Source organism: Triticum urartu, chromosome 4 (genome assembly GCF_003073215.2).
Source record: "Triticum urartu cultivar G1812 chromosome 4, Tu2.1, whole genome shotgun sequence".
NCBI classification, from domain to species: Eukaryota; Viridiplantae; Streptophyta; class Magnoliopsida; order Poales; family Poaceae; genus Triticum; species Triticum urartu.
In genome coordinates, this window is record NC_053025.1 from 611,260,292 (window position 1) to 611,271,012 (window position 10,721).

Sequence of the window (10,721 nt, forward strand, 5' to 3'; positions counted from 1 at the left end):
ATTCAATACAGAAAGTAAAAATGGATATGTATAGTTAGAAAATTACATTGTTTAATTTTTAAAAATTGTTCACTGCGAATTTTAAAAATATTTAATGAGTGTTCGATTTTATTCCCGCGTTTTAGAAAACTTTCCATGACATTTTAAAAGATGTTCACATATTTTAAAAAATGGTGGCAGCAAAGCAAACCAAGTTTTTGGGTGTTGATGTTCAGATTGCTTACCTCCTTAGTCTTATCTTGAATTGGTGGTATTGTGGGATAAAGCGGCCCGGACCAACTTCACTCGTTCACGTACGAGAGACCGGTTCCATCGACTGACATGCACTTGTTGCATAAAGATGGATGGCTGGTGTCTATCTCTCCCACTCTAGTTGAATCGGATCCGAAAGAGGCGGTCCTTGTAGAAGGTTAAAAGGCAACTTTATTATCACCCTTGTGGCGTTGTGTAGGTAAGAACGATTCTTACTAGTTGCCCATAACAGCCACATAAAACTTGCAACAACAAAGTAGAGGTCGTCTAACTTGTTTTTGCAGGGCATGTTGTGATGTGATATGGCCAAAGACATGATGAAATATATTTGATGTATGAGATGATCATGTTTTGTAATAGTTTACATCGACTTGCATGTCGATGAGTACGGCAACTGGCAGGAGCCATAGGGTTGTCTTTTCATTATTGTGTGACCTGCGTGTCAATCATTAAGCATTATGTAATGCCTTCCTTTATCGCTAAAGGGTAGCAATAGTAGTAGAAGCATGGTTGGCATGACAACCCCGATGGAAACACGATGATGGAGATCATGGTGTCATGTCGTTGACGATGGAGATCATGCTGGTGCTTTGAAGATGGAGATCAAAAGCGCAAGTTCATGGCCATATCAGGTCACATATGATTTGCATGTGATGTTAATCCTTTTATACATCTTATTTTGCTTAGGAAGACGATAGCATTATAAGGTGATCCCTCACTAAAATTTCAAGATAAAATTGTGTTCTCCCCAAATATGCACCGTTGCGGAAGTTCGTCGATTCGAAGCACCATGCGATGATCGGGTGTGATAGACTCTATGTTCGCATACAACGGGTGTAAGCCAGTTTTGCACATGCAGAACACTTGGGTGAAACTTGACGAGCCTAGCATGTACAAACATGGCCACGGAACATAGGAGACCAAAAGGTCAAACATGAGTCATATAGTAGATATGATCAACATGGAGATGTTCACCATTGAAACCACCTCATCTCACGTGATGATCAGACTTGGGTTGGTGGATTTGGATAATGTCACACTTAGAAAACCTGAGGGATGTTGATTTGAGTGGGAGTTCTTTAGTAATATGATTAACTGAACTCATTATCATGAACATAGTCTAAGTTGTCTTTACAAAATTATGTTGTAGATCAATAGCTCGCATTGTAGCTCCCCTATGTTTTGTATACATCCCTAGAGAAAATAGAATTGAAAGATGATGGTAGAAACAATGTGGACTGGTGATACGTCTCCAACGTATCTATAATTTTTCCTTGTTCCATGCTGTTATATTATCAATCTTGGATGTTTCACAATCATTTTATATCAATTTTATATCATTTTTTGGGTCTAACCTATTGACATAGTGCCAAAGTGCCAATTGTTGTTTTTGCTTGTTTTTTACTTCACAGAAAATCAGTACCAAACGGAGCCTAAACGCTGCGGGGATTTTTGGAGAATTTTTATGGACCAGAAGGAACAAGATGGGCCAAAGATCACCAGAAGAGGGGGCCCAGGGTGGCCACCCTCCACCAGAGCATGCCAGAGGCCCATGGCGCGGCCTGGTAGATGGTGGGCACCTCGGGACTCCCCCTAATCAACTATCGAGCCTATAAATCCCCAATTATTCATTAAACCCTAGGGGAGTCGACAAAACACAATTCTAGGCGCTGCAATTTCCAGAACCTTGAGATCCAATCTAACACCATCACGAAGGGGTTCATCTTCCTCATAGGTGCCTCTCCGATGATGCGTGAGTAGTCCACCATAGACCTACGGGTCCGTAGGTAGTAGCTATATGGCTTCTTCTCTCTCTATGATTCTCAATACAATGTTCTCTTGGAGATCTATTTGATGTAATGACTTTTGCGGTGTGTTTCTTGGGATCCGATGAATTTTGAGTTCATGATCAGTTTCTATCCATGAATATGATTTGAGTCTTCTTTGATCTGTTATTTGCATGATTACTTATAGCCTCGTATTTCCTTTTTGAATCTTTGGTTTAGTTAGGGCAACTAGATCGATTTTTCTTTCCATGGGAGAGGTGCTTTGTGATGGGTTCGATCTTGTGGTGTTCTTTCCCAGTGACAGAAGGGGCAACAAGACACGCATGTATTGTTGCCATTAAGGATAACAAGATGGGGTCTATTCCTACATGAATAGATCTTGTCTACATCATGTCACCGTTCATATTGCATTACTCCGTTTCTCCATGAACTTAATACACTAGATGCATGATGGATAGCGGTCGATGTGTGGATTAATAGAAGTAGATGCAGAATCGGTTAGGTCTAATCATCCCGGACGTGATGCCTATATAATGATCATTACCTGGATATCATCATGATTATTTGGTCTTTTATCAATTGCCCAACACTAATTTGTTCACCCACCATGCGCTATACTCATGAGAAAAGCCACTAGTGAAACCTACGAACCCCGGGTCTACTTTTCGAACATATTGCTTTTCGATCAACTATTTTACCTATTTGTTGTCAGATCTATTAATCCAAAAAACCAAAAATACCTTTCTGCACTTTTTGTTTACTTATTTTATTTTGTGTTCTTGCGAGATCAATTTGCCAAAACTATCATTACCTAATCTATCTTATTAACGTGGAGAGCTTGACAACCTCTCTTTTGCGTCGGGTTGCAAGTATTTGTTATTTGTGTGCAAGTGTTGTTTACGTGGGTGCGTGATCTTCCTCTACAGATTGATACCTTGGCTTCATAACAAAGGGAAACACTTACTGTCGCTGTGCTGCATCATCTCTTCCTCTTTGGGGAAATACCAACGAAGTCTCAAGCCACATCAAAGGAATTTCTGGCGCCGTTGCCGGGAAGGAAGCAATCTCATCTACCAGGTTGCTAATCACAAATCTCATCTCCTTGCAATTTACATTATTTGCCATTTTCCTCTCGTTTTCTTCTCCCCCACTTCACAAATTTGCCCCTTAATCCGCCCTCTCGTTTTCGTTTGCCTTTTTCTCGCTAGATCTCTTCTTTGCTTGACATCATGAGTGATTTTGGTATGGTAGAAACAGATGATGGCATGACTCCTAAAATTGGACGTTCTGGTAATGTGGATTCTAAAACTTTTGTTTTGGGGCAAGGGAACATTATAGGAAAAGAAACTATCCAAAATTTTCGATTGTGTTGGAAACTTGCCCCTTGATGATGCTCCTATACTTAAAAGGACTACAACTTATGCGAAAGCTATCTCAGCACTAGTTTTGAAACTTGAAAATAGGATTATCCACATACATCCTACCTTGCAAAGATTATTTTATGAGCTACCTGTTTTAAAATATCCTAAAGCCAAAAGGTTAGCTACCCTTGTTTTCATGAATGAATTTGATCACATAATACGAGAAGCTAGGGAATGTTTTTATCATTTTGGTAACAGCCATGAAATACCGGTAATAAATGAGATCATTTATGAAAGTGATTACATGTTAAGACATTTTCTTGGGAATAATCAATTTTTTTATGAAAACCTAAAAAAAGGAAGTACCCGTTTTTTATATGATCCAATACTCTTAATGATGTTAATCAACAATACTCTTGGATTGTAGCTGGTAATCAAACGGGATACATAGATGGACAATTTGATAGTGCTGAAACTTCTATGGATAATGTGTTTAAAGTTGTATTTACAAAGCCCCTTGATGAAAATACTTCTATGACGAAAAATAAGAAGGATGACAATACTTGAATCTATGCGTTATGCCTAGCTAGGGGCGTAAAACGGTAGCACTTGTTGGGAGGCAACCCAATGAATAAATTACTTTATCTTTTGATTTCTTTTTTGAGTGTTTTGCACAATTATGCTTCTGTTATGATTGTGTTTTTAAGTTTTATTTAGTATTTGTGCCAAGTAATGCCTTTAGGATGATCCATAAGATGAGTAGAAACAATGCTAAATCTGAATCTGAAACTTTGTTCTTAGTGCATGATTTTTTATTTTTTACTGGAACGTAATCTTAAGCTGAAAGTTAAACACAATATTTCTATACAAATTCTTTACGTTGCCTAAGTTTTCAGAATTTTTCGAGTTCCAGAAGTATGAGTAGAGTACAGATTACTACAGACTGTTCTGTTTGAGACAAATTATGTTTTCAATGCATTGTGTGCTTGTTTTGACAAACCTATGGTTTGTATCGGGGGGTATAAGCCATGCTAAAGTTAAAATACAGTAGGTATAATGCAATAATAAAATATGAATGGTTTTTCAACAGTACCTAAAGTGGGAATTTGCTTTATTATACTAACGGATCTCACGAGAATTTTGTCAAGTTTTGTGTGATTGAAGTTTTCAAGTTTTGGGTGAGATCACGATGGATGAAGGAATAAGGGGTTGGAAGAGCCAAAGCTTGTGGATGCTACAACACCCCAAGGTAATATGTAAAGAGTAACAAGCAAGTAAGCTTGGCGATGCCCCGAGTGGCATCCCCTCTTTCTTCTAACAACCATCGGTATACTACTTGGAACTATACTTTTATTCGTCAGATATCATGAGTTTTCCTTGGAGCGTCTTGTATCTTTGATGGTTTTGCTTTTTTCATTTTCATTAGTATCCTTGCTGTACACATCTATTTTAGAGAGCCAAAATATGCTATGGTTTCTTAGAATTGCTCTTTATGCTTCACTCAAAACTATTGAGCAAAGGAATTGCTCTAGTGCTTGACTTATATCTTTTTGAGCATGGCGTGCCTTTACCTATTTGAAGAAATGCTCTTATGCCTCACTTATATTAATTTGAGAGCTATTAATTTTGAAGAAATTCTCTCAAGCTTCACTTATATTATTTTGAGTGATGAAACTTGTATGCTCATGTTCTTCAGTTATATCCACGTGAGCTTGTCAAAAGTAATTGAAATATATGAAACTAGTCCCAAAGTGATAGATATTCAAGAGGGATATAATAGAAACTTTCATAAAGATCATTGGAAAAATTAAACTTTATTCTTTGTAATAGTTTTAGGACATGACAATAGTGATCTGTGAGTTATGTTGATGAGTAATTATGCTTAGTAACAATATTGGTGTTAAGGTTTGTGGTTCCCTATGCAAGCATGGAAGTCAATAGTTATGCTACGAAATTACATCCTACTTATGGTGCACTATTCAGTATTAGTTATGCTTAATGCTCGCATATGTGATTTTTTGTTTCTTGGTTGGATGCTTCCCAATCTATTTGCTAGCCTTCACTTGTACTAAGTAGAAATACTACTTGTGCATCCAAAACCCTTAAAACCGGTTTTGCCATATGTGTCCACTATACCTACCTATATACGGTATTTCCATGCCATTCCAAGCAAATGTGTATGTGCCATCTCTAAATTTGAAAATAAATTTTCCTTTTTGTGTGCTCGTACCGCTCATGAAACGGTAGGTGGTGACCGATATTTTTCCATTGCACGAGAGTATGGCGGTAATAGGGATGCCCATTCCCCAAAATGAAATTAAAAAGAAAAGAAATTTACTTTATGTTGTCAAATAATAAATTCCTAGGAAACTATTGGTATGGAAGGCAACCGTGGATTTGGCTAGCCATGGAAAGTGAAAGTATGGTGGAAAAAAGAACAAACTTTATTTTCTATCAGGAACCGCCTATGATGCATCTAGTGTGAAAATATATTGAAATCTCTCAGTCGTTTTCGTTGATAGGAAAGGCATGCCACTCAAAATATTTTTCTCTATCAATTTAAACACTTGAGCTCTGGCAGTCTGGCACCTCTACAAATCCCTACTTCCCTCTGCGAAGGGACTATCTATTTACTTTATGAAAAAATTTCTTTTTAATTTCAGTCTCCATCTTCTCTTATAAAGCACCAAGTAGGGGGCACTATGATCATACATGTGCATTAGGTATAGCTAATATTCGTGTGTGTATTATGAATGGATCAATGATTGAGCATGATGGGCTTGGGATAACTTGCTTTAGTGTTGACATTTTGAAACACGGTTGCTTGTTGATATGCTTGAGTATTAAAGTTTTCATTTCAAAACTAGACTATTGCTTTGAAGCATATGAAAATTCCAAATGTCCATGCTATAAAGAAAATATATGATAAACATGTTAGGTAGCATTGCACATCAAAAATTCCGTTTTTATCATTTACGTACTCGAGGACGAGTAGGAATTAAGCTTGGGATGCTGATACGTCTCCAACGTATCTATAATTTTTTGCTTGTCCCATGCTGTTATATTATCAATCTTGGATGATTTACAATCATTTATAGCAACTTTATATCATTTTTTGGGACTAACCTATTGACATAGTGCCAAAGTGCCAGTTGCGGTTTTTGCTTGTTTTTTTACTTCGCAAGAAGTCAGTACCAAACGGAGCCCAAACGCTGCAGGGATTTTTGGAGAACTTTTATGGACCAGAAGGAACAAGATGGACCGAAGATCACCAAAAAGGGGCCCCAGGGTGGCCACCCTCCACCAGGGCACGCCAGAGGCCCCTGGCTTGGCCTGGTAGAGGGTGGGCACCTCGGGACTCCCCCCAACCGACTAGCGAGCCTATAAATTCCCATATATTCAGCAAACCTTAGGGGAGTCGACAACACAATTCCAGCCGCCGCAAGTTCCAAAACCTCGAGATCCAATCTAACACCATCATGGAGGGGTCCATCTTCCTCATAGGTGCCTCTCCCATGATGTGTGAGTAGTCCACCATAGACCTACGGGTCCGTAGGAAATTTTTGAAATTGCATGCTACATTTCCCAACAGTGGCATCCGAGCTAGGTCTATGCGTAGATGATATGCACGACTAGAACACAGAGAGTTGTGGGTGATGATCATCATACTGCTTACCACCAATGTCTTATTTTGATTCGGCGATATTGTTGGATGAAGCGGCCCGGACCAACCTTACATGACCACGTTCATGAGACCGGTTCCACCGACAGACATGCAACTGGTTTTGCATAAAGGAGGCTGGCGGATGTTAGTTTCTCCAACTTTAGTTGAATCGAATTTGACCGCGGCCGGTCCTTGTGAATGTTAAAATAACAAACTTGATAAATCACCTTTGTGGTTTTTGTGCCATAGGTATGTACGCTTCGTGCTAGTAGCCCGTAACAGCCACGTAAAACATGCAACAAACAAAGTAGAGAACGTCTAACTTGTTTTTGCAGGGCATGTTGTGATGTGATATGGTCAAGACATTATGTGATGTAAAGATTATTGTATGAGATGATCATGTTTTATAAAAGTTATCAGCAACTGGCAGGAGCCATATGGTTGTCGCTTTATTGTATGAAATACAAGCGCTATGTAATTGCTATACTTTATCACTAAGTGGTAGCGATAGTCGTAGAAGCAATGGTTGGCGAGACGACCACGACGCTATGATGGAGATCAAGGTGTCAAGCTGGTGATGATGGAGATCATGACGATGCATCAATGATGGAGATCATGAGCACAAGATGATGATGGCCATGTCATGTCACATATTTTGATTGCATGTGATGTTTATCTTTTATGCATCTTATTTTGCTTAGTACGGCCACTACTTGGGAAAAGCCTATACACATAAATTTAGCAACAGCGCGGGTCAAAAAAGAGCGCTAGTGCTAGATAGCAGTAGCGATTGAGGAAAAACCGTGCTACAGATACACCCTTAGCAGCAGCGCGTGTAGTGCCAAAAGTGCTACTACTAATATTCCTGTTGGTAGAATGATAGGATACGCATAGCAGTAGCGGGCTTGGAAGAAGCGCGCTACCGCTAGGGTATAAGTAGTAGCGCGTTTCCTACGAAGAGCGCTACTACTAATGGAAATAAAATAAGATGAAAAACAAATAGAAAAGTAAATGAAAATGAAAGAAATAGAAAAAGGAGAAAGGAAAATAAAATAAAATGTAAAGCATAATAATTGAAAAAGAGAAAAAAATGGAGGAAGGCATAGCAGTAGCGTGTGTTTGTAAGAGGCGCTATAGCTAACATAGCTGCAGCGCGTGTCCTAGACCCCCGCTATAGAAACAGAAAAGAAAATAAAAAATGGAAGAAAATTACATAGCTATAACAGCAGCGCGTTTTGTAAAAACCGTTGTAGCTATCTTAGCTATAGCGCGTTTTGCGAAACGCGCTACCGCTAAATTTGACTTAACCAAAAAATGGTTTCCCCCCGGCCACCACTTCTCCCCCAAATCCCTCGACCCACCCCGCCACCGTCTCCCCGATTCGCCGTCGCCCCACTTCGCCGCTGTCTCCTGCCGACGTCGACGCCACCAGAGCCGTGCGCTGTCGACGCCACCAGAGCTGCCCCCAACGCCACGGAGCCGCGCGGCCTCATCAACGGCATCGGAGCCGCCGTCGATGCCACCGGATCCTCCCTCGCCACAACTACCTCCCTCGCCGTCAACGGAGACGCCCCTGCCTCCCTCGCCACCACCGGAGCCATCCTCTGTAAGCCCCCACCCCTCCTCTGTAAGCCCCATAGGTTAGCTAGTTTAATTAGCTTAATTATCTAGGTTAGGGCAAAAATTTAGTTAGGGCTTTGACAGAGAAGTAGTTAGGTTAACTAGTTTGATTAGGTTAATTATCTAGGTTAGTGCAAAACTTAGTTAGGGCTTTGACAGAGAACTAGTCAGGTTAACTAGTTTAATTAGGTTAATTATCTAGGTTAATTAGTGCAAAAATTTATTTAGGGCTTTGACAGAGAACTAGCTGCGTTAACTAGTTTAATTAGGTTAATTATGTAGGTAAACTAGATCAACTAACTAGGTTAAATAGGTAGGTTTATTAGGTTCGTTGGATTAACAAGCTAGGTTAAGTAGGTTGGCTAGGTTAGAGGAAAATGTTATTTTAGAGCATTAGGTCAGAAGGGTTAGAGAAATGGAGTTCCTTTGCAATTTAATTGGGTTATGTCCTAGGCAGAGAAGGGTTAGAGATAATAATGTGTGTTTGTGTGAGAGAGAGGAATAGCTAGATCAACATAATTTGGGTTTTGTCCTAGGCAGAGAAGTGTTTAGTGAAGGAAAAGAATTTAGGCAAATTTTATTTTAAAGATGATCCCTTCCTAGACTTTTATTGTTGATTATATCTTTTCATTGAAGTGGTCATGTTATATCTTTTCATTGAAGTGGTTCGATTGTGCCCAAGTGGCTTTGTTGTTTCCAGGGAATGATGCTGAGTGGCCTATGTTTTGCCAGAATGTTGATTCATTTCTGTTCCGGCAAATTTCAGGTTCTCGATTTGTCCACTTTTTAGCAATGGTCATGCCGAAATTTTCCGTGAATTTCGGCATGACTTGTGCTACAAACTAGGACATATCGAGTGCCCGGGATTTGCCGCACCAGGAAGGAGTCAACATTCCTGCAAAACAATAGGCCTTTTTTATGTCATTATTCATTTTATTAGGTCTAGAATTAATTGACTAGATTTAATCATAGGAAACATGGCTAGCAATGATGAAGGACAGGGTTCTGGTGATTGCGTCGATGCCTACCAGGCGGCAGACGAATTTTTTAGCCTTATCGACGATCAACCGATGTTGTTGCTGGGCCCACCGATGGCATCGGGGAATGAGACCGACACGTAGACCGGTGCTGAGACTGAGACCGGCACTGAGACTCAGACCGGCATCGGGACCGGCGCTGAGACTGAGACCGGTGCTGCCTCGGGGAGCGGAGCCGGTGTATAACCGAAACCAAAGAGGCAACGGCTTCCTAACAAAATCAGGACTACTAGGCTGGTGGTCACGGAGGTGAAAGACGGCATTTTTGAGCCAAAGGCGCCCGAGGAAGCTCGCTCGTGCTACGTCAATCAAATAGGCTGCATCGTACGGACAACCGCCACCATCAAGATGAGAAACTATAGAAGATAGAAAATATGAGGAGCTCCCTCCTAAAGAAGTTTCACCAGATAATCTTGTTCCCGGGCCGGAATGAGAAGGATTATGAAGATCCAGACGAGGACCCGGCAATGAAGAAGATAAACAAACATGCCAGGACCAAGTTTAGCGATGCGTTGGCCGCCTGGAAAACTCGAGTGAAAGCAAGGATCATCGACAAGAAGGAACCCTACTCCGAGATTGTAAAGGATAATCTGACAATCATGGAAGACCAGTTTCAAATATTCAAGGAGGCTTGCGAGGCCGAAGCTGCCAAAAACAAGTCTAAGTACATGAAGGGGCTTCAAGAGAGGAACATTGGGAGCCACCACCTCGGAAGCCGTGGTTACTGCGGAAAGAGGTCCAAATGGGCCAAGGAGGACGCGGAAGCCGCGAGTCTGGGCATCCCAGACCCCTTGGCGGATTTCACCGTCCCGCAGGAGCGTGACGTCCTGAGGGCCCGGCACCGTTAGGACCCAGTGAAGAAGGTTTACGAGACAACACCGGTCATTACGGAGTTCATCAGACTGCTGGTAATTTTAGTTTCTGATCAATTCGACTGCACACATTAGTCATATTTGTAAACTTTCCTTGTGCCTTTTGCAAAGAGAGCAGCACCGGATTG